Here is a 26,155-nt window from a genome sequence, read left to right on the forward strand (position 1 = left end):
TTGCCAGGAAAATCAATATCCCATTATTTAATATTGAGCAGTAAAATGAGGCTCTCTTAATAAAATTAGTGAATGAAAAATACACAGAAAGAAATGGCGTACAAAAAGAACAAGCATAAATCAATATTACCTGTCCACATTCTTTCTAATTTGTCGTCAAATTTAATTAATCAATTGATTATCTATTAAAATTTCGCTGGCGTCTGCAGAAGTCGTGAAAAAAAGCTTCCTTTTCAATAACTGAACAGCCTAAATTCAGTGTCGCTAGTTAGATTGCATCTGTACAATCAGAAAATGAATTCTTGTTCACATGCCCATTTGGGAACTCGACCTGATATAACATCGCGTTGAACGGAATTTATTACGAGTAACACTTGAAATTAACAATGACTTTCAAAGCATCAGACAAAGAATATTTTTTGGCCTACATGTTTCTCAATAATAATAATAATAATAATAATAATTAATTGATTTATTAATTAATAATTTTAACTTGAATCTTAACGTTAAAAAATTTATTTTTTTTAAGTGTCATTATTTTTCAAAATTTCATTGCAAAAAAAAACATTAGAACTAGAAGGAAAAGAGACAAGTTTGCAATAGTTCTTTAAAAATATAACAAAAAATAATGTGCAATGTAAAAAGATTAGACGAGAAAGGTAAAATATAAACATTAAAAACAAGAAGTTCCGTCTAGAACTAAACGAGCATACTTTCCCGTATACCAATATCTACTTTCTAGTATCTGATCAATATTCTCAAAAATAGCTAAAATCGCCAACTGTTTCAAACATAATTTTTAATATTTTAAGCTGATTTCTAGGAATAAAATATGCCTCATTCATCTAAAAAATTAGATGCGTAGGAAAAAATAAAATACATAAACAAACAAATAAAATAGCAGCACCTTTTAAACAAAGCAGCTAATAAACTTTTTTCCATTAAAAAAAATCGTTTGTTTTCCCTTGTTGCCAAAAAAAAAATTTTTAAATAAATTAATGTACTTTCCAAAATAAATAAAAACAATAAAATGTCAACTCAAAGAAATAATTTACATTGTCAAAAAAAAATCGTCTGCGCATATCTTTATGTAGAAACATAAAGGTCTTCAGAGTTAATTCGCCAAAAACTGAATACATGAATTAAAACTTTAGAGTGAAAATAAACAGAATTCATAACACACATAAAATAAACACAATAAACAGACACAATCATTTCACAGTTTAAACCATGTCTGCGGAGTCGGAGTCAATCTCATTTTGGGATAAAAGAGTCAGATTTGGGAGCCGAAGGCATTCAATTCAAAGACACGGAATGGGGTGTCGTTTCCGAAATTTTAAAAGTATTATTTTCCGAAAGAGCATGCTTAAAAACATGGGATATGACCATTTTTTAAATAATTTGTTCAAGTTTAATATTTTTAAAAAATTACTTAAATCGGTACGCTTTCATTGTTTATGTTTCTGCCCGATGACATCACAAATGATGAAATGCCAGTGTTGCCACTCACAGACCAAAATATTTAATTCGCATCTTTACTCACGTGTATTGGCAACGGTATGGTTGATTAGCAAGCGTACACTGTAACAAAATTCGGAAACGTTTCTGGATATATCGGAAACGTTTCCGAAATAGTAGGAATCCTTCATCCAATAGCGAACTCCTCAATATTCAGAAAGCTTTTTGTTATTTCAAGAAATCTAGAGGCGGAAGTGATGACGCAACGCTTCGAAGCCTATTTCATCCTTCCAACACGGGCGCCAATGAGTCGGAAATAACGAGAACTTATTTTTTTTTCTTATCTATGGTTGCTGCAGTCAGCAACTGTTTAGCATTGGATTGCTTGTTATTTCATGTCTAGAGAGTAGTAAAATGTGTCGAAACTAATTTTACGCCTTTGCATTTTGGACTGCCCTTGATTTTTTAGACGACGTACGCAGCTATTAAGTCAGTTAATAACCATTTGCTTCTTTACAATTTCCAATGCGACCATAATTAGATATATATTGTGTGTTCAAGCGTGAATAGTTTCAACACCCGTGTTTATACTTAATAAAACGAAACCCTTTGGATTACTTATTCAGTTGTAATGGAGGTACTTAGATTTTTTTCCGCTCATGTTCACTTGTAAGTATTAATGAATATTTTAAAACATGTTGTTATATACATTTATATTTTTGTTGATTTGCATTTGATGAGGCTCCAATTGTAACTGTTTTTGGGTTTATCGAATTAATTTAAAGTTATCCTACATACCTATGTGCGCGGTGTACTATTTGTTGTAACCAACTGAAACTGATTAAACGCAAAAGAAATAAGATTTATGTTTGAGAAGCAATCACAAAAAAGTTATTTCGAAATACTTGGATGTACATACATTTTGGTTCAAAAAGAAAAAAAAATCAATTGTTTAATTCATTAAAAATATGGTAATGCAAATATTTTCTAGTATTGTAATATGCTTCACAAAAAATGTGCAAGTATTATTTATCTTTTTTTATTATAATTTATTCATTCATTTAAAAATATTTATACCATTAGAAAATGACCATGTTATCTATTAGTAAGAACATAGTTATGCAATTAATTCATCTGCTTATTCATTTTGTTAAATGTGGTTAACAATAAAAAAATTCCTTGACATTAGTTGTTCCGAAAATAACATTTCCTTCGTGGATATATTAGTTTAATGTAGGGCAGTCAGGAGGAATGAGTCAGGGAAAAAAATGGAACAGCTGCATTTACATGCCGAAATAAAAAGTAATATTATTTCATGTCATCGTTTTAAAAGTGACCATTTTTTAAATACTATGTTATTAATATGCAATGCACATATGGGGAGAAGACGAGGGGCGTTCACCACGCTGTCTGTGCCATTGACATTTTCAAGGGGTTGCTTTTTTTAAGGGGGGGGGGGGCGCTTTATATCATTTTATGGGTGCACCATCACTCTTATGGTGTGGGGGGGGGGAACTCTCGTATATATGAAATGGAATAATCATGTAATAGAGTTCAATGTTTTAATAAATAAAATATATAATGCATTTTGCGCAAACTCTAAAAATAAAATCAGTAACCTATTTTGATTACGTATCTATATTTGTGATAAACTGCAAAAGGGCAAGAACAGAAGAATAAACCCGAATGGTTCCAGCAGGGGGACTTTGATGTCATATTTAAATACATCAATTTCTCTGTTGGTACTTTTCGGTACACTTTGTTCGTCAAAGAAATTGACTTGACGTGAACGAATTTCGGAACGCAAAGTGTAGGTAAGTTCTGTCAAATTTTATCCGAAAATAAAAGCTATCAAGTTTGATACAAGATATGTTTTTAAGTTCTGCATTAAAAATACAATATGTTGATAATTTTGTCTTGAAAATATTGAGAGAAAAACTGAAGTTTATTATTGTTTAACAAACAATCCCACTTTTGAGAAAGTACTCCCTTCCCTCCCCCGACGATTTTGTGATTATGAATGAAACTACTATATTATTTCATAAATTTTCAAAAATTTATAACTGTGTATATGTTATGCTGTTAACCATGCTATTTGTCATTAGAAATTCAGAGGGAAAAAAAATCCACGAATGATTCTAAAATTGCTTGTTTCATTGCTCTTAGATATGAAAGAATTGAAACTGATATGACATGCAATACTATAGTAAAGAATTATTTTTTAGAAAAAATCACGGAAAAAGGATTCCGAAATTCTCAGAAAAGTTTTCGAAAATTGTTTGGAGAATTCCGAAATACTCGGAAACGTTTTCGAAACTTTCATGAACCACAGCTGCACAGAATACTCAGAAACATTTCTGGAAATTACGGAAAGAGGATTCCGAAATACTCAGAAACGTTTCTGGACATTACAGAAAGAAGATTCCGAAATACTCAGACACGTTTCCGGACATTACAGAAAGAGAATTCCGAAATACTCAGAAACGTTTTTGAAAATTTCATGAACCGCAGCTGCACGATATACTCAGAAACGTTTCCGAATTTTTTTTTACAGTGTAGAGCGCAATTTTAATTCGCTTGTTGATTATCATAACGTGGAACCGTGGTAGAAAGGTGCGCCAAAATGCATCACTTGTGACGTGATCAAGACCACGCCTTGTTTGAAAAAACGGACATTAAAAAAAAAATTAAGAAACAACTATTCGGAAAATAAAAATATTTTCTGGGTCTATATTATTATTTTTGCTTATTCTATAAATTTCAGTGACTAAAAGTAGTACTTTTGACTAATGGAAACAACCTCATTGGAATCGGTCATTTCCCTTAGAGTCCACAATCTGCCAATGTTTGCGGAGACGGAGTCGGACTTATTTTGGGATCCAGGAATCGGAGTCGAATATCCAAGAATTGGAGTGAGTAATTTTTCCTCCGTGTATACATTTTTGCCAAAGCTACGAAGTCAGAGTCGAAGTCCGACTAATTGTCGGGCACAAGAGTCGGAGTCAGAGTCATGTGCCTCCAAATTCTCGGAGTCGAGAGTTTGTCGTCAAGAACTATTTCCAACAAAATTTATTTGAAGCAAATTCGCCTCTAAGTTCGGAACTGCCTTGAATTTCCCCGTAGGTGCTAATGTTAAGTTTTTTTGAACTGTTCAAAATTGAACGAAAGATAGTTCAAATCAAAAAGTGAATTATAGAAATGAGGTATCCTCGCCGTGATCTTTCGAACAAAAAAAAAATTGTTCGTATCGGTCTATTCACTCAAAAGTTATTGGAGGAGACAGATAGACAGACCAACAGACATTTTTCCCCATCTCAATACCCTACTTTCCAATTTTTAATTTTTCGATATTTACTTAATTATTTTTTTTATTTTTGACTTATTTTTTTGGTTTTTGTTTTTCGCGATATTTTCAAGATGCATTAAGCCTTCTTTCATGCTTTTTTCTTTTTTCTCTGACTTTTACTGGGAAAGTAGGCTAAAAAAAAAGATCAACGAAACTTTTAAAAATACGCATTTAGTGACTGCAACAGAAATGTGTATCATTTGTTTAAAAAATCTTCAAAATTTTAATGGTTTTTAATTCAGTAGTAGGAATTCTGAAAGTGCCAAAAATATTTATTCGTGTGTAAAATATTTAGTAAAAGTTTACTTATATTGATAGAAAACAGCAAAGAAATTTTCTTTAATGATGTTTGATGTAATCATTAAGAAGAAATAAAATGGAGGGAGTGAAGACTTTCATTCCTGAAACCAAGACCCCAAGACACGTGGCAGATTTTAAAGCAAAGCATTGGAAGAAATCAGGTTTCTTTTGCTTGTTTCACGCAAAACGTGGCAACCATTTGTGGTTGTTGAGTCACGTGACTTGGAGTCTGGTGATTGGACTTCCTCGCCCCATTTTAATTCCTGCTCTAAGGATGTGATATTGTCAGAAATTTTGAAACCAAAAAGCACTGGCATACTGAAACGAATTTCATACACCCGTTTTCAGAAAATGTGTTTTACGTTTTTCTAAATCAACAAAAACAATCCAAGGCAAAGTTGTTTTCTGACACGAACTCCGTTTTTTAGTTAAAATTTTTTTATATAGTATATAAACTACAGCATGAAGGAGAGGTTCAATCAGAAATCAGAACTCTAGGATCTAGTTTTCTGAGTATCTTCAACTTCAACCAACACATTCCAAAGATAGATTTAGAACCATTTCGGAACAAAACGAAACTTGAATTACTTTGAAAAGAGAAAAGGTTAAAATAATATCTTCGGTTTTCTTCAATCCCCATCTCCCACTGTGTATGCATAGTTGGCTTCCGTCCAAAATATTTCCAGCTTCTTAGGTACGCAAGAAAAATATGAAATTGCTTCAAAAAAGTTCGAACATGCGAAGTTCTATCCTTACATGCATCGATAAGACATAGAAGTATTAAAAATGACATTATGCCTTCTATATTTAAATTTGGAATACAAATATTATCCAAAATATTTTCGAGGGTTTCAATGTTGGAACTGATAGAATACATTTTGTATTTGTGATAGCAGTGTTTTCAAGAATAGATGATAGAAAAATAAATTATTGAAACTGAAACATATTAGAAGTAAAATTAGGAATATTTCTAACTAATTATTTATAGTACTTAACACTTTCGAAAATGTAATTACTTTCGTTAGAATAGACTTCAGAGATGAGATTCTTTAGACTTTTGTCTGAATTCCAGGCTTTTAATTTTTTGAGAAAATTTCAGGTTTTTAACAGTATTTTTATTTCTTTTCTTTTTTACTTTAGCTCATTTTTTCACTTTTCGTAAAAGTAAAAATGCTACAAGTTTGACTAAGCAAACATTTTACGCTGATTGATTCTTTTTTTATTCAGTTAATTGTACTCTCAGTTTCATCAATTTTAGACACTGCCAGTTTCTTGAAAATAATCTGATTGCCATGCTATGCTTACTGAGCCATTGCCATGCTTACAGAGTGATGATGAACGATCATCAAATAGTGGCAACGATATTTTAACAAACATTTATGTCTACCTGCAGAAATATTTGGCATAATTTGTTTTGTTTTAGAAAAAGTGTACCTGAATATCGTATGGTTTTTAATGCGAACTGAGATTTCATGCTTCTTTTTTTTTTTTTTTTTTTCAATTTTAAGTGTGTTTTCAAACTTTTTGTACAGATTGCACTCTTTTGTCTGAAATTTAAAAAAAAAGAAAAGAAAGAGGAAAAAAAATTTTTTTCTCAGCACATTAACTTTAAGATATTTTAAGTTAATCAGTTTGATCAGAAACGTATACAATGTTTCAATATCATGTCAGTATTACCTAATTTTTATTATGCTTTAATAGCAAAGGATTTCATTTATTCTGTTAAAATTTACTGAAAGCCAAAGCGCCAAAAATTCCTAAAGGAGATATGGACAAATGAGATAGCTTAGACTGTAAGTTTAACATTATGAGGTCAAAATTTCATAGGCCTAAATAACAGGTCTAAGTTTAAAATTATCGATATTCTCTGAAGCACAAGGAAAATTTTATTAACTTTTGCTTAATATAAAAAAATGTGGCAATTCAAAACTTTAATCCTAGAAAGTTCACCATTTTATTTTCTGGAATGTTTATGACAAAATAATCCTCCATTTTTAAAGTCATTTTTGCTGAAATTTTTTCCAAAATAAATGAATAACAAAAACTTTCTTCTGATTTTAAATCTAAAAATCTCCTAAATGACAAAGTAACCAGATTAGTGTAACATACGCCGAAGTCTTTTTTTTTTTTTTTAATATAAATTTTAGTATAAGTTTCGCTTCAGCTTTTTGTAAAACTCGTATATGCTACGTAATTAAATTAATTCGTAACGATGACGCTAATTTCTTAAAAGCAAGTAAATAAATCCGCAGTCTTTTAACAAACTTTCTCTAACCGGAGCAATTTTATCATTAAAAAAAAAATAACAATAAATGAATAAGTAATAAAAAAATATCTGCTCAACATTTTTGTCTTTGAACTTGTCTAAAATGATTATTTGTGATCTAAATACAGCTGTGCATGAGGCATGAATTTAATCGTTTTGGATAAGTTCGATCGTTAACTTCTTAATACAATTACGGTGGGAGCGGTTTGATTTACGGGAAAGTAAAGGTTACATTTTAATTTCTTATCTCCTTTAGATACGATTCAAACTAAAACAGCAAATTTTTGTCGGAGTAGTAGGATGAATGTATGAAGTAGTAGGATTATTACAAACCTTGCAAGTTTAACTCGCATATAAGAAATATTTTACGTTACCTTAAATAAAATGAAAGATTAAAAGACTTTTGAGCAGTACCAGTTTTTTTTTTTTTTTTTTTGGCGAAGATTCATAAGAACATGGTTTACTTTTAAAAATGTTATAGTACATTATATTATAGTAAAAGTGTGTAGGGAAATGTGGGGCGAAGTGAAATTCTAAAATATTTTTAAAGTTTTCAGCTCCACCATTTAACAATGTTTTAACTAATTTATTTTACATAAAAGTTGATTCCAGAAAAAAAAAGCTCTAAAGGTCAAGAAACATCTAATACTATAAGGTATTTTCAAAATTTTATCCACGCAAGGTAATATTTTATGGTTTAGCAAAAACAATTTTTGTTATTATAAAATGATATATTCTGTGTAAACAAAATTTTTACATATTCATTTAGATCTACTACTGATTTCCATTGCAGTACTTATTTAGTTAATATTAGGCATGTTTTGATTTCAAGTGTTATATACACTTAGTCAAGTGCTGTTTGGTAAAGTGAAATAGTTCGTTTCGTTAATTTATTCATTCATTTATTCAATCACTTACGCATTCATATGTTAAGTCATTCGTTTACATTCCTTCATTCATTCTCTTATTTCTCAGTTATTCACTATTTCTTTTTTCTTATATGGTAGTTTATTCATTTATTTGTCTATTGTTCCTTTCATTTATTCATTTATTTGTTCATTCATTTTATCAAAAATATTTTTAATAATCAGAAAAAATATTTCAATCGAAAAATATTTTATTTTTCATTTTGCCTCGTGTAAAATTGAAAATTTTCCTCCCCTTTTTTTTTCTTTTTTATCTTTAAGGTATGTTATCCTAACTAGTTGGTTTTGCACCTTATTCCCCTACATTTTATTGAACCATTTAGCAAAAAAAAATTTAAAAAATGAAGAAATATATAAATAGTAATATTAAATAAATAAATAAATAACAATAAAAAACAACTTTGTTTCGTTGCACAAACCTGCGGTTTACAGCAGACATTTGTTTCAGTGTTACAATAATCGTCTTTTTCAGTGCAAAAAAAAAAATTAGCTTACGGAGGAAACATTTATGAACACTTCAATTTACCTACATACATGCTCAAAGTTACCAATAAATTGTGAGGCTCTGAGAAGTTGAGCTCCGACTCTGCCAATGTTTACCTCTGTTTCAGAAAACAGGGAGGGGTAATTGGCGCTAAGTTGAGTTGAGAAACTTTCTTAGTAGTTTTTTTTTTTTTTTTTTTTGAAATATTCTAACTAAAAGCTGAGCCAATAACGCGTCTATTTTACACTAAACTTCCCTAAAACAGGTAAACATAGTCAAGGTCACAGCTCAACTAATCGGAGCTGCACTATACATGCTCATGAATTTCTGACCTACGGAGAAAAGAATAACCGAAAATGATAAAATTTGTTTTAAGTTCGAAAGTGAGAGATTTATTTCTTAGAGTGTTATGGAAGAATAATATTCATATTAAACTTCATAATAAAAAAAAAAAAACCGTGCACTTTCACAAATTCACACAACGATAACATCAGCAAAATATAACCTTACAGCCAGAGGCGTAGCTAGACCCAACTTTCGGGGGGGGGGGGGGGGGGGTTACTTCTTATATATATATATATGTGTGTGTGTGTGTGTGTGTGTGTGTGTGTGAACTTTTACATACTTTGGAATGGGGTGCCCCAAGTTCGATACTTGTGTCAAATAAAACAAAATCAAATAATTTTTTTTATTTATTTATTTTTTGTAATGTTTTGGAAAATTTAACTTTTTTTTTCCTTTTTCTCCATTCAATTTAAAGTGAAACTTTCTAGCAACAGGTCTAGTCAAAACCAGTCTATCCAAATCAGGGGAAAAATCAAATATCTGATGAGCGTGTTCCGTTCATTTCAGTGTGACTGCTTAATTTAGAGGCTAACACACATCTACAAAAGCTGGCATCGCTGAAAGCTAATCGATGCATCCATTTCCGCCTGTAAACTGAATGTTTGACTTTCAATCTCGTCGGTGGTCAGACTATTTTTAGTAACTTGGTTCGCACTAAAAGCATGAAATAAAATAAAAAAGACTTCTTGATTATAACCTGGAAAAAATGAAATGACTTTTCATATCGTTATATTTATATGTTGCTTTTTATATGTATTTACCTTTATGCTAGTTCTAAAGCAGTTAATAAAATTTGAATTAAAAAAGAGGGAAGAAATATAGGCGGTAGAAAGTTATTTGCACAAAGCTGCATACCATCTGTTCTCCTTTCAAGTTTTTATTTTTAATCTTATTACCTTCTTTAGAATTTACATAAATATCTATTTGAGAGAGCAACAGCAATTTTTGAGTGTTATAAACAGAAGTCTTGTTTATTTTCTACTTTTTAATGCGAACCAAGCTAACAGAAATGGTACAGAACAGTCTAGATTCATTTCGTTTTTAAACATTTTATTCCTGTAATGCTATGCAGTTTTTCTTTTAAATTAAAATAAAATTTCCTTCAGAAGTGTTCGATGGAATTAATGTTGCTTTAGCAGACTGTATTAAGTTTTCTTCAGAGGACGTTAACTTTCTCTTTTTAGAGCAACCATTTTCGTCATTTACATTTTTTTTGCGGGTCGGGGGGTTAAAAAGCTTGTAATCGGTTTTGCTCGCTTCATTATACAACAACGTTCACTTAGAACTATTCTAAATAGTTCAGACTGCACGTTTTCAAAAGAATACGCAGTAAATACTGGCTGACATTTTCGACAAATCGATGTGATTGCGGTGGATTTTCTGGTTAGCAAAGGCCGTTTTGACTATGACAGCACAATGCCAACAAAAACCTTATGTCTCGAATTCCGGCTATGCTATCATTTTCGGATTCGAAGCCCAATGATCTTCAAAGCAGCCAGCAAAAGCATTTTCTTCAACTCAAAACAGAAAGGGCTGAGGGGGCAAAAAAAGGAGAAATGCGTTCCCCGAATAGGTTTTCTAGGAAGATTAACGAAAGGACAGTCGTTTCGAGCACTTTTTTGGAAGAAGAGTAAAGGGGTGAAATTCACAGGTTGAGTATTAGTTGCATTATGGATGATTATTTCAAGTTCATGGTTAAAGGTCATTCATGTTAAAAGCCATTTTGCTCTGTTATCTGGTTTAGTACTGTTCTGTGATCACTCTCTTTCTTAAAATTATGATTCCTTAAAGAAAACCAAGATGATAGGAGGGAAAAGAAAGTTTAAGATTTTTTCAAGTAAAGAAAAAAGGAAAATCCTAGAATATTGGCCAGGTTAGATTTGCAGCAATTGCTAACCTCAAGAGGATAAATAATTAATCAAAAAACAAGAAAAAGAAAAAATCAGGCACCAAAAAGCAATAAAAGACGTTTTCTTCAAAAAGATATGCTCAAAGTTTCTTTTACTGTCAAAATGTTTCTTTAAACTGGCAATAAAGCACATAATAATGTAATAATAGAACAAAGACCTAACAAAACTAATACAGAGGAATTTTGATCAAGAGCCCATGTTGTCTATAATATCGATTTCAAATTTTCACCATCGTATTCCAAATTTCTATAAAGTTTCTTAAAGCCCCCGTATCTTAAAACCTCTTTATCTCGATTTTTTTCCTTCCTGTGAAATTCGAAACATACAGATTCAACTGTATGTAATATTCCCACTGCGCCGCTCATAAAATTAAACATACTTAACAATTTTCAGAATCTATGACAAAAAAAGGCTACATATACGTAGATTTAACAAATCAATCTCATTTCTAAAGCGAAGTGTGAAATTTCACTCAATTATCAAAAAAATGTTGCAGCACAGTGAGGAGTGAGGCGTCTTTACGCTTGAGGGTCACTCATTGAGCTGATTTTCAATGGCACTGGGGGAAGGGGGGGGAGCGACGTGAATTTTTGACCACTGTTATTCAGAAAAAAAAATTTGATTTTTTTTTTCTTTTTCTTTTCTCTTCTCTTTTTTTCTCTTCTCTTTTCTTTCTCTTCTCTTTTCTTTCTTTCTCTCTCTCTCTCTCCTTTTTTTTGGGACAAACATTTCGGGGGGGGGTTGTCCCCAAACCCCCCCCCTTAGCTACGCCCCTGCTTACAGCTGACAACTAAATCACGAGTTTATGGGGGAAGTGCCGATAAGCTAAGGGACCGTTCATTAATTACGTAAGAGTCCTGAGGGGGAGGGGAGGTTGGAAAAATCTCTACATACCCTTACTTTGGGGGGTTGTCAAACCCATTCGAACGTAATATTTTCCAAGTCAATATTTTACATTAGAAATCGCGCAATCAAGTAGTTTGGCGGGGATCATATTTCATTAGCGTATGGAAGGTAAAAAACATACTAGAATGAGCTCTTTTTTACATACAGAAAGTACTGTAAAATATAACGAAAGAATCGCACTATGTATGCCATGTTTTACTTCGTATCGCATTATTTACAAAAAAAAAAAAAAAAAAATGCCGAAAAAAAACATTCAGTCTAAATTCCAACTTTGTAATAAATATTTCTTTACTAAAAAGGCTGAATTGAATAGTAGTGAATTTAAAAACGAAATGGAATCTTATGTAAGAATAAGGGAATGGGTTTGAAAAATCTTACGTACCCTTACGTGAGGGGAGGGGGGTCAAAATTGCCAAAATCACCTTTACGTAAATAATGAATGGCCCCTAAAAAGCCGCCAAAATGGCTGAGCTTACATCTCACGAAGTACATTGCTCACTTTCGAGGATTACTTAATCGTTAGATAAATCTCGCGATTTACTCGTGCTTTGTAACATCCTATTTTGCAATTCCATCACATGACCTTTACTTTTGATGCTAGTTCAGCTTTGGTTCCACTTTCTTCAGTTTTAAAAATTCTGAAAAAAATTAGCGACTAAATTTTGCGACTAAGTGGGGTGACTACGATGTTTATTTAAGTTCGAATAAAAAATTCATTTATGTGGAAAAAATTTAGCCTGCCCAAAACGGTGTCCCTTCTAGATTAAAGTGGATTTTATCCTCAAAACTATGTTCTGCTGTTCGATTACTCAATTTGCAATTACGAAAATCCCTCTACAATGCCCGATCATTTGAAACTAATTATCTCTCAAACTAATCGAAGCAGAACAGAATAGTGCAATAGCGCGCATTGACATAACTATGTATACCGTATCCAATACGAATTGCATATAATGAGAATATTAGTTCTATGTAACGTAACAAGAGGGAATTCATATTTTTAAAATTTTAAGTTTCAGCATGAAAAATATATTTCTGTGGTTTAGTTTGAAGACGAAAAAAAAGATGCAACTATGTCTTTGTTTTGTATTACAATTCCCGTGGAAGAAATTGTAGTCGATGATCATACTTTCCATCGGAAAAATTGTGTAATACGATTAGGGGAGGGTGGCCTAAAGCGGGTAGGTTTTCGAAAAACGCTAAAAAAATTGTAGTTTTTGGATTTTTATCGCAACAATTTCGGTTTTATTTCCTAGCAGGGTTCTTGAACTTCAAAAGAAAAAGTGGTTTTTGTATTATTTCAAACCCAGTATTTATTTATTATCAAACTTTACAAACATTTGAAAAATCCGCTTTGCCCTACCAGAGGGCCCAAAGCGGGTAAACTTAACTAATTGTGATTTCGTACATTTGCAAATCAAATATGAAGTTATAAATGATTTATATAATTGATTAGTTACCTGCCATTATAAAAAAAAGTATATAAAAAAGTTGTACTTATCCAATTTAAAGTCAGCACATTTGCTTATAAAACATAAAGAAATAACTGATTGAATTAATAGACTAATTAATTGCCATCCTAAAAAATAACTTTTTAAAGTTATACTTATCCTATTCAAATAGAAAGTCTTACTCAGCGCACGAGTCACGAAATTATAAATAAATATATGATTAAATCCTATACCCGCTTTGCCCGAAGGCACGTTTCTTATTTCAAAAGTCATAACCTTAAATTTAAACAGGAAGTTCCGTCTAGAACTAAACGAGCCTACTTTCCCGTATACCCATACTACTTTCTAGTACCTGATCAATATTCTCAAAAATAATTAAAATCGCAAATTGTTTCAAACATAATTTTTTAATATTTTAAGCTGATTTAAAATATGCCTCACTCATCTAAAAAATTAGATGCGTAAAAAAAAATTAATAAATAAACGAACAAATAAAATAGCAGCACCTTTTAAACAAAGCAGCTAATACTGTTTGACCACGGATTGTATGGAATTGGCAAACATCCAGTTAAGGCGACTCCATCTGAACGAGGGGAAAAATAAAAATTTTATGCGCATATAATGAATGAGACTCCGCTCATTTGAATGAGACTCTGCTTAATTTAGAGGCTAACATGTATCTGCAAAAGCTGACATCCCTGAAAACTAATAGATGCTTCCACTTCCTTGTGTAAACCGGATGTTTGCCGTTCCATACAATCCGTGGTTAGACAGTACACTTTTTTCCATTAAAAAAATCTTTAACCGCTTTCAAAACGAAAAAATAATAATTAAAATTAATAAGCCTCATTAAAATAAATACATGATATCAAAAAAAAATCGTTTCTTTTTCCCCTGTTGCCAAAAATAATTTTTTAAATGAATTAATGCACTTACTAAAATAAATAAGAACAAAAAAATGTCAACTTAAAGAAATAATTTACATTGTCAAAAAAAAAAATCGTCTGCGCAAATCTTTATGTAGAAACATAAATGACTTCGAGTTTATCCGCCGAAAACTGAATACCTAAATTAAAACTTCAGAGTGAAAAAAAAAACGAAGTCATGTTAGCAATAATTATTTCGCAGTTAAAACCATGACTGCGGAGTCGGAGTCAATATCATTTTGGGATAAAGGAGTCGGAGTCAATATCATTTTGGGATAAAGGAGTCGGAGTCAGAGTCGAATATCCAAGAATCAGAGTCAGTCATTTTTCCTCCTTGTTTAATTTTTTGCCAAAGCTACGAAGTCAGAGTCGAAGACGGGGAGTCGGAGTCCGACTAATTGTCAGGCGCAGAAATCGGAGTCAGGTGTCCCTAAATTCTCAGAGTTGGAGTCTGGAGTTGGAGTCAAGAGCTATTTCCAACGAAATTTGTTTGAAGTAAATCCGCCTTTAAGTACGGGGAATCTACATTGACTTTCAGTTTCCCCGTAGGCGCTAATGTTAAGGGATTTGAACTGTTAAAAATTGAACGGAAAATTGTTCAAATCAAAAAAAAAAATTTTATATTCAAGTTTTTCATCAAAAGCTTTTTCCTATAAAGTTTGTTTGAAGCAAATTCACCTCACTGTTCGGAACTGCCTTGAATTTCCCCGTAGGCGCTAATGTTAAGTTTTTTTGAACAGTTCAAAATTGAACAAAAAATAGTTCAAACCAAAAAGTGAAACATGGGAATGAGGTGTCCTTACCGAGATCTTTCGAACCAAAAAAAAAAAAAAGTTCGAATAGGACTATTCATTCAAAAGTTATTAGGGGGGGATAGACAGACAGAGCGACAGACATTTCCCCCCCCCCCCCCATCTCAATACCCTACTTTTTAATTTTTCGATATTTATTTAATTATTTTATTTATTTTTGATTTTTTTTTCGCGATATTTTTAAGATGTATTAAGCCTTCTTTCATGCCTTTTTCTTCTTTTTCTGACTTTTACTGGGAAAGTAGGGAAAAAAGAAACAAACGAAATGACTATCGTAGTTTTTAGGTGGATGGTGTCAGAATAACATAATATTATTGAAAATCAAAAAAATAAGCTCGTCTTTATTTTTTTTAAAAAGAAATGTATCATTTTTAATTTTTTTTTTCTTTTAAGCCTGGTTGCGCCATGCCGTTTCACTGCTGCTTCGTTGGGACTGATTAAAACTCGGGGGTGTTTGTGTAAACACGACTTACGTATGCATCGCCGCTTACACACCATGGGGGGGGGGGTGATACGAAGGACTGCCCGCTTTAGGCGAGCTACCCACTTTGGACCACCCTCCTTTATACAATTTCACTAGAAGAAATACCATGGGGGAGGGGTAACAATTTCCGTCGAAGGCATTGCATAAGATGATTATGCAATTTCCGTCAAAGTTATTGTATGATTACACACTATAAAAAAACTGCAGTACAACTAGAAAATGTATGGGAGACTGGATTTTCATAAAAACTTCTAGTCACGATACAGCTTCTTTTTGAGTAATGTCGTCAACGTTACTTTAAAAGAAGTGGCATTGTTACTACTGGAAACTTTTATGAAAGTCCAATTTTCTAGACATTTTATCATTGCATTTATATATATATATATATATATATATATATATATATATATATATATATATATATATATATATATATATATATATTTACAGTGCACGATTTCCGTCGAAGTAATTGCTTTAAGGTGATTATACTGTTGAAGAAATTGCATAATTTAATAACAACGTGTATAATGACTTTTATAAAAAAAAAACTGTAAGTGGGAATTATTTCGATAGAATATGGAAAAAATGACTTAAGATGGCTATAGAGCGATGGCCCTTGATGTTTATCTTTAATTACTTTCTCCATTTGCATCTGTTGTACGATTTGAAAATTATTTAAGATACGACTATGATCTGTTATTCACATGATCTGATCTATAAATATCGGGCATGATTTGATCTTTAAATATATGTGTACCAAATTTCGTTTGATTCCATACAGTAGTTGTTATGCACTTGAGTGGATAAAAAAAACGGTCACACACTTGCAGACACACACACACACACACGCGCGCGCTCAAATCGACAGACATGTTCTAAAAATGGTCCTGAGCATACCTCAAAACGTGCAAATCCGAAAATTTTCACGAATCTATTATTTTCTTCTTGTATTAGATGTAGAAGAAAGTAAAAAATTAAAAGTGGTGAAATTGATATGTGATCTGACCCTCTAAGTTCATCTTAATATAAGATCGGTAATCAGGGGCAGTTTTGTTTTGTTTTGTTTTTTTTTTTTTTTTTTTGTTTTTTTTAACTTTAAGATTAGTTTTTGTTTATGTAACAAAAAATGCGTCATTTATTTAAATTTAATAAAATTTCTTTGCTTTCATTTAGCAGGTATGTAAATCTCTCTCGGCTGTTTGCGTGTGCCAAATCATGCTCAAACACTCTTATTGCAGAAAGATTCGAATTGAAGTCCAAGGAGATGATTGGAAAAGAAAAAGAAACTTATTTTATTATTCTTTCATTCTTTTGCTCGCTCATTTTTTCTTCATATCGTCGCCTCAGAGCAACAGTAAGATATCTTAATGTTATTTCTGGGATTAGGTATCTTACTGTTGCTCTGAGGCGACGATATAGTAATTTACTTATTTATTTTATTGTTCATTTAACGTTCCATTATCTTCTCAGTTATTCATTGAAACTTGTATTTATTGATTCATTTGATCAAGAATAATTTTGCAATCGAAAAAAGTATATTTCATTTTTAAAATATTTTATTTTTCACTTTACCCCATGAAAAATAGAATTGAAAATTTTCCACTTTTCTTTAAAGGTGCACATTTACTGCTAAAAATAAAAAATACTGTTTTAATGGAAGTTTTATTACAAAATACTATGTTCTTTCTTTATGTAGTGTAACTTTCAGAACAAATTTCTGATTTGTTCATTTTGAAAAAGCTCAGTCATTTTAACTATTTCCTTTTGCCCCACATTCCCCTATATGTAAGATATGTATATTTATATTTAAACATTAAAATTATTCTGCATGCATAGAACATATGTTGTGTATAAAAATGCTTAAAAATCAAATATTCTTAAGGCAAATATTTTATTTATTATTCAGTTAATTTTTTGGTTAATTTAAATCAACTAAACAGGTCAAGCAAACTCTACTACTGTCAATTATACCGTTCATGTCATTGTCTTATCAAAGTTCTAAAAAATGAATTGCGAAATTTTGCCCATACAATACTAAAAAGCTATAAATAATTATTTAAATTAAAAAAAAAATTTTTTTTAATTTAACACATTCTAAACAGACTAAAAATTATATAGTAATAATAATAGTAATAATAATAACAATAATAACTAAAATTAATTTGTGACAGATTAAAATTTCCACAACCAAGAATTGCAGCCAAGTATTCCTAAAACTTATAATTTTGTATGCATTTTAGTTTACCAGTTCAGATTTTTTGTTCAATCTCAGATTGAGTACTGTTACCAGTTCATGGATTCTTATCTCATTAGCCTTCATATATTTTGGAAATGTTTTCAATTACCATATATTCTTGGATGGGTTATAGCGAGAAGATATTGTTGACAAAAGTTTACCTTCTTGCTTCAATGACGTGGTAGAAACAGCATATTATCTTATGTCAAAGATATTTTTGAAATCATTGAAGTTCTTGGCAGAATTTAAATTTTTTGTTTCAAAAAATAGGGCTGAATTTCCGATGAATTTTGCTATAAAATCAAGTTGTATGTGATTATTCTTGAAGTAAATGTTCAGTAAAAGAGGTCATGGTCAAAATTGATTGGCTCTTGCTAGCAAGCGCTGAGATGTGATATGCATTTGTTTTTACACTTTATTTAGAACTTTAACAAGTCCATCTATGACGTAACTTTAACAGGTGTAACATAACCAGAGTTATGTCCTCCCACCTTCCCGCATAGCGTGAAATTACCCCTTGAATTTTTTATATATATCTCATTTTGAAGGAGTGAAATTAGACGAAAACAGTGATCCATGTGATCAAACAGGTTAAAAAACACTAACTTCCCATGGATGAAAAGAAAATGACAGGAAAAGAGGAGATGTGTACGATTTTGATTCTTACTAATTTTGAATTTCTGATATTTTGTATTTAAAAAAAACATTCAATTTATTGAAAATTCCAAATGATTTTTTATTTATTTATTTATTTATTTATTTTATTGTATTTTAATCATTTATTTTCTAAGTAGCTGAATTTTTATTTAAATTACAAAACGAGAAAACACGCATCAACGAACATTTACTTTTGATGCTTATTTTCAATAAATCAGTGCTTCGAATTCTCTTGTAGAGGTGTTAAAAATATCTCTGAAAATAAATCATAGAAAAAATAATGTGTAAACCCTAGAAAATTGTTACTATATGTTGAGCAATCACGAATTGCTTACTGTTCTCACTTGACCGTTTTTGGCGAGCTATGATTTCATTATCGCCCCTGCCTTCCCCTTCAGCACCATCCTCGACCGTCCCCTCCTGATGTTGCTCCTCTAGCAAGCTGCTGGGCGGTGACGTTAATGTCCTACACACACACGCACGCCTACATACATTCACACACACACACACACGTCTAACCCCTCCCCCATACACGCCTACACATACGCACACGTGATTGCTAAAAACATAATTTGAATTCAAGAAGTCAAAAATCCAATTTTATTTATTTATTTATTTATTTTACTTTATCACAAATCTGCGAGCCTCCTCTAGGGATTTTTATCAAACTATCGATGCAGCATACATAAGCTCTACAAGCTCCTACTGCACAGGGCTTTGCAAGGGCTAGAGCCACCATTATGCTTTGAAGTCAAAATAGTAAATAAGTAAAGTTTTTGTCTATCTATATCCTCGATTTTAAATACATTCAGAAACATTGAAAATAGCGCCCCAAAATGAAAGCATTGTAGTGAAGTGAAATTTAATGTACAGAATAATACAAATGAGAGATACACTTGATCCCAAAATCTAGACAATTAAACAAATACAGGCTAAGAAATGAGATAAATGCAGTGCTACTTCAATAGCGCGTTGGACCCCCTTTTGCTGCAATACATGCCACAATTCCGTCCGAAATGGAGCTAATTAAACGTCTGACGTTGTTTTGAGGTCGATGAACCCCCAAATTTTTAACAGCCACTTCTAAATCTTGCACAGAGTAGCACGGCGACATCTGGCGTTTCAGCTGATCCCATAAATGCTCTATAGGGGACAAATCGGGAAAGCGGGCTGGCCATGGAAGAGTTTCAAACGAACGTAAGAAGTCTTGAGCAACTCTAGCTGTATGCGGGCGAGCATTATCTGGCTGGAAAATTGCTCCTAGGAGACCATTTAGGAACGGTCCTAGATGTGATTCCAGAATGTCATTAACATAACGTTGGCCCGTTAAGGTTCCACGTACCACAACTAGAGTGGGCCAGCTATCATAGGCTATAGCCTCCCAGACCACTATGCCCGCTGTGCGGGCAGTGTGTCGTGCGATAGAATGGGTGGTGTGGTACCTCTCTTCAGGGCGCCTCCCCATCTCTGCGCGGATACCTTCCGACCCCAAAACGAACCAAGATTCATCACTGAACACAACCTTTTGCCAGTCTGTGACATTCCACATCGCTCTTTCTTCGCACCTTTGTAGACAGAGTTGCCTATGTTTTGGTGCTAAAGAGAGTACACGAAAAGGGCGCTTGGACTGCAGACAGATTCACTGCCGCAAGACGTCTGGAAATCGTTCGGGGGACAACTGCTACCCCTACGCCTGCTTGTATGGTGGAATGAGCCACTGTGTGATCCACGAGCGCTTGCCTCCTTATCCTTCGATCCTCTCTCCTCGTTGTCCTCCTGGTCACTCCAGACCCGGTTTTTTGCACATGGGTACTACGTCGTGTCTACTGCCTACAACAGTTTCTAACGGAACACTCCGAACGATCCACCTGGGCAGCAACACGGCTCGTCGACCAGCCTGCAATTTTTATACCGATGATCAAACCTCTCTCAAGCTCGCTTAGCTGTAAGAAAAGTTTTCTAACTCATCTACCTGACATCCTTCACTCATTAAGGCTCTCCAACAATCCGGATGTAATCGTAACATTTATAAACCTTATATTATGCACTGGTTTATCTAGCATCTTTTTCCCGATTTCACCGGTGCTGTAGTGTAAAAGGTCATGCGCATTGACATCCAACTTGGATCATTTGCATATCAGATGACACTCTTCTTATATACAAAATTTCGCGATTGTACCTTTCTTCTTTCTTGGGGCGCTATTTTCAATGTTCCTGAGTATATGATGTTCCCGTACGAACTAAAGTTTCAACCCTTGCCGGGGACATAATTTAAAAATAAGCCAGGGGTGCCCACCAAGGAAGGGGGTAAGGGTCATGGCGCTGACTGCGGCATTGAAATTTTTAGGGGAAGGTTATTTTAATGGGTATTTTTCTCATTTTCGGGGGGGGGGGGGCTCTTGCTTTTGAGGGGTCCCCACGATATTGGGGGTGGGCACCCAAGCGTTATTAAATCACGTCTTCCGAGAACACTTGGGTGCAGAATGCAAACTGAAATGATTCTTGCATGCTTGTAACATTAAGTCTTGATCATAATATACATGTAAATGAGAGTTACAAGCGAACAATGTTATAGTACCCAAATTTGCAAAGTAATTAGACACGTGTTTCGTTGTTAGAAGCTGTTGAGTGTCTTTTTATCCATATGCGAACATCTCTTGAATTGGAAAAGTGTTTTCTTGTACAGTAAAATCTGTAAAGTTGACCACCTGCCTATGTTGAGCGCTTTTGTCAGGAACGGAATTAGTCCTATCTTATATAATGAAGGAAAAACCTCTGTAACTTGACTACCTCTCTATCTTGACCACCTGTCTATCTTGACCACTAATGTACACCAAATTTGGTTTGGTGTATTGTGAAAAAACACTTTGTAATGTGACCACTTGGTATTTTTTTTAAACTTAATCAAGCAAATTATTTTATTATTTTTTTATAGCTTTCTATGAATAACTTTAATGCTTTGATGTAGGGTTGCCAACTGCTCCGCAAAAGTAGCTAAATTCCGCAGCTCCGCAAAAAAGTTATCTTGCCCCGCATTTCCCGGTCGAACATTGTCAAGCATGACATAGTGTTTAAAGTTGTTTTTCTTTTGTTGTTTTATTTGATATATAGCCTTTTTTATAATCTGTTCAATGAAAACAGGTGTCAGTAGAAAAGTGCTAATTCTTTTTTTCCAGTTGCAATATTTTGTGGCAACACTGGAATTGTGATTAAGAGTAAAGTTATTTATTTCTGGTGCAAGGGATTAAGAGATAGAATATTCATTTTCAACTGCCTTAATAAACTAGGAGCTTGTTGCTCTTTGTGTTATAAGTATTATGCAAAATGGCTTTAAAAAAACTAGTTGAACTTGAGGTTGATAAAAAAGCATGAAATACTAAAATTAACTGAAAAGGGGGAAAGCAAGAGAAAATTAGCTGACACATATGAAATTTCTAAAGCTACATTGTCTAATATAATAAAAACCAAAGGGTAAAAAACAAAAATATTTGAATAACATTTTTAAATACTGTTTCAAAATAATGTTAAACAATGAAAGTGAGTTGAACAGAAAGAGTAAGTGTGAATTAGTCAAAAATGAATACATGATGCAAGAAATGACAAAAAAAAAAAAATCAGTACTACCACCCTTTATAAGTTGACCACATGTCTAAGTTGACCACCAAAGTACTGCACCGCAAGTGGTCAGCTTACACAGGTTTCACTGTATTCCCGAAACACGTGTCTGCATTTACTATGCAAATTTGTGCACTATAACGTTGTTTAATTATCATGAACATTTCAGGTTATCAGTCATTTATTTAACACTTACATTGCACACGTTTCGTGTTTTCAAAGTTTACGATTCCGTGCATTTTATGATGTATGCATATGCACTCAACATTTTAATTATTTGTTGATTATAATTTTAAAGAATGAAAATAACGTACGTTAATTTCTTTTTTTTTTAAACACTGTCACAATAAAAAACATTTCTAAAAAAACATGCTTATCGTTGTGAAAAAAATTCTTTAGAGAGAAAATTCAAAAGCAAACAATAACAACAACAAAAAAGCAATTTTTTATGTCGATCTGTTAATGGTATTTTATTACTCGTAAATCTATCAAAACATGTATAATTCTACATAGCACTTTATATAATTTGAAGTCATAAAAGCATGCTTAACTTTGTGAAGAATAAAAATCTTTTAGAGGCAGAACATCCAAAGTTGATGCAAATAAAAAGCATCCTTTTATGTCAATATGTTTTAATGACAATTTATTACTATTAAATATATTAAAACGAGTGATCTACATAGCGTTATATAATTTGGAATTATAAACGTATGCGTACCGTTCTGGAAAACAAATAATTAGAGACAAAATTCAAAGTTGAAACAAAAAAAAAGCGAACAGTGCAATTTGTTTTTCTTTCTTTCTTTCTTTCTTTTTTTATGTCAACCTGTCAATAGATATTTAATTAATCTTGAATGTATTATATATATATATATATATATATATATATATAAATATATACTTTATGCACTTCAAAATCATGAAAACATGCTTAAGGTTGTGAAAGTTGAAAATATTTTAGAGACAGAAAACTCAAAGTTGAAGCACAAAAAGAGAAAAAAAAGGAAAGAAAGAAAGAAATTTGATTTTTAATGTCGATCTGACAGTATTTTTTAATTACTGGTGAATTAAAACATTTATAGTTCTATATAACACTATATACAATTCAAAACCACCTTCAGACTGAAATAAAAATAATTATCGATGCATTATTTACTACAAAATTAAATACCAGAACTTTTTCAGTCTTATAAAATATTTTACAACGTCATTCCATAAACCCATGACCTTAAATCAAAATATCTCTCGTAATACTAAAAATACGCGCCATAGAGTCAGCCGCCGTTCTATTAATAGCATTACGTTTGTTTAATGAAATTTCGAATTTGGAACAGCAAAATCCTTACCTCTTTTCGCTGGAAATATTTCGTGCCACGGTAGGCACAATAAACCAAAAATATTGGACTCTTTAATTAAACAAAATCTGCCACAAATCTTCTAAAGGTATAAATAGAAAACTACTCCACTCGTCCAAAAATAAAGCGGGATTTTATCCGTTTGTTCGTCGAAGGAGCGTTTTTCAAAGGATGCTGCTGAATGTAGCGCCACTGTCGGTCTTCTGCATCTTTGAGAGGAAGGATGATAACGGCAAGTAGGGTTACTATTTATTCTTGTCATCGGTTTTCCCCTTGGCAAAATTTAGCGCTGATTTGGTGACCAACGAAACAGTTATGGGTCATTCTAGTAAAAATAGTGCAAAGCATGTCTTTTGAATGTATTTATTCGTTTTAATAATTACCGCCAATTATTTACTTAGTTTTTATTGATTCCCTATTGAATTTTGTAAAGTCAAGTATCAATGGTTTTAGAATGTTTTGTTTGGGAAAAAGTATAAGAATACTAGGTGTTTCAGCTTCAAATCATTAGGAGTTAAAATGTGGTTTAAGTTAGTGCTAAAACGCAACAACAATGAAAAATATCAGTTAAATTACATCTTTTACATACGAACGATTCAAACAAAACAGCTGGAAAAAAAATCTTTGACAAATTATTTTGTATTTCTGTCCCAACATTTTCTATGCTTCCCATTGCCTGCTCTGCTACAGCCGTTTCGAAAAAAAAAATTATATTGTATCAGGTATTATTTTCAAGAAAACTAAGCAATTAAACTTCCTTGCTTAGTCAACCACTTTGAATTCTACTGTCAACAAACAAGGTGAGTCTTAATCTTTTTTTCTGATAGTTAATTTAAGTCATCATCTGCTTCAAGAAATCTATTTCTTTTATAAAAAAATTTTTTTAAATCATCGGTAAATGTAGTGCAAAAAGCAGTTTATGGAACACGGACGATGCTTTTCCAGCTATTTACTCAACAGAGTCGTCCTGATAATTAAAAGTTTGTAAGAGTCTTTTCATTTACCAACATATTGTTATTACGAGAGAATGTTGTTTTAGAAAATGAATAGCTCAAGTGCTCATATTTAAAAGTTGAAATACAAGTCTCTATAAATATCCATTCGCGTTAGATAAACTAAACGAAGATTTACTTTTTTAAACGAAGGTCACTTTAAATGCAAACAAGAAGCTTGTTTAGAACTAATCGAGTATTAATGTGCTAGATATTATTGTTTATATATTCTTTATAGAGCAGTGACGAACCCAGAAATTACTTTTCGGGAGTGCACGTTGTCATAGCAACAAAATAAGTCAATTTTTCAGTTTCGAATTACCACTCGGAGGAAAAAACTAAAGCACAAATGAAACTTCTACGTAACAGAATCAGTGAGCTCCATTCTTGAAAAACAATATAATCAAAATACTTAATTTAATGAAAAAGATGGGTTACAATTGAAGCCCAGGTCCTGTACAAACACATATGTGCATATACTATTGCATATTTTTGCTTTTAGGGGCAATTTAGGTGCTTATAAATCCATAAAAATGGCTTAAAAATATGCAGTACTGCCATTTTCAGATGTTTTTAGATTTTATAACTCAAGAAAGAATTTTGTATTTTATACGGAAATAAAAATTAGGTGACCTATGGAAATCGATTTAATGGAAATGAATACTGCCTCTTCCAGTAGTCAGTGAAAAAAATCTTGGAGGCTCTAAGTATAATATAAAAGATATCCAGAAATTTTTCAATTTCGAGAGCAAATCTTGTGGAGGGGGGTGTATATGATCCTTTACACCCCGCTCTGGGTACGCCACTGCTTTAGAGACATAGCTTTCTTGTTGTATAATTTCTCCCTTATACTTGCTCCCTTATTTCTACTTTTCAATAGTCAAAATAAATTCTATGACAAAACAGCATTTATAAAACACTAGTGTGTGGCACCCGCACGGCTTTATCCGTAGTAGAAAATTGAAAGGTCTTTTGGTTCGCCTGTATATTTACAAGTAATGAATGATGAATTTCTCGCCAATAGGTTTCACATTATAATAACTTGATAATTTACTCGTCCATCTTGTGATAGTTTTGCTCAGGAAAATGTTCTTAAAATTGGAAGAGAAAAAGAACAAAATCGAATTTTCGAAAAATCGCTTCGAGGTGCGCACTCCCATGCTACAAACTAATTTTGTGCCCATTTCATGAAAACGGTCTAGGTGCTATGCGCGTCACAGAGATCTTGACAGAGACCCTGACATCCTGATAGAGAGAGATCCAGATAGAGAGACTTTCAGCTTTATTATTAGTAAGGAAGCGTTAAGCATTTTAGTCAATTCTAAAACATTGAGAAGTCTATTTTTTCGACCTCTTCCACGTCTCAGATATCATTGAACTAAAAACAAAAGAAACAAGACTAAAAGTAATATTTTTAATTTAGTTTCATTTTAATAAGTAGAAAAAAGTTAGAAAAGAAAAAAAGAATTTCTTGCTAGACTAAACAATACAACATCGAATCAGAATTGTTGGATTGATTGAATGATTATACTTCCAAATCACCGAGCAAAATAAACAAACGGCAATTTTATTCCGCATACAAATAATTATTGAGGTGTACATTTTTTTTATTACCCTTCTGAATGTTTTAAGACATACAGTGGAGCACCGTTTATACGTTTTTGAAGGGACTGTATGAAAAAA

General features: G+C 32.3%; 1 protein-coding gene across 1 annotated transcript in view; it reads right to left on the minus strand.

The window, feature by feature from the left end:
* Window positions 1-23,662, minus strand: part of LOC129226526 (serine/threonine-protein kinase meng-po-like) — a 136,304-nt gene extending 112,642 nt beyond the window's left edge. Inside the window, exon 1 of the mRNA XM_054861135.1 lies at window positions 23,472-23,662. The gene's annotated coding sequence lies outside the window, so the exon portion shown is untranslated. The remainder of the gene's footprint in view (window positions 1-23,471) is intronic.
* Window positions 23,663-26,155: the final 2,493 nt, after the last annotated feature.

Source organism: Uloborus diversus, chromosome 7, assembly GCF_026930045.1.
Source record: "Uloborus diversus isolate 005 chromosome 7, Udiv.v.3.1, whole genome shotgun sequence".
Taxonomy (NCBI): domain Eukaryota; kingdom Metazoa; phylum Arthropoda; class Arachnida; order Araneae; family Uloboridae; genus Uloborus; species Uloborus diversus.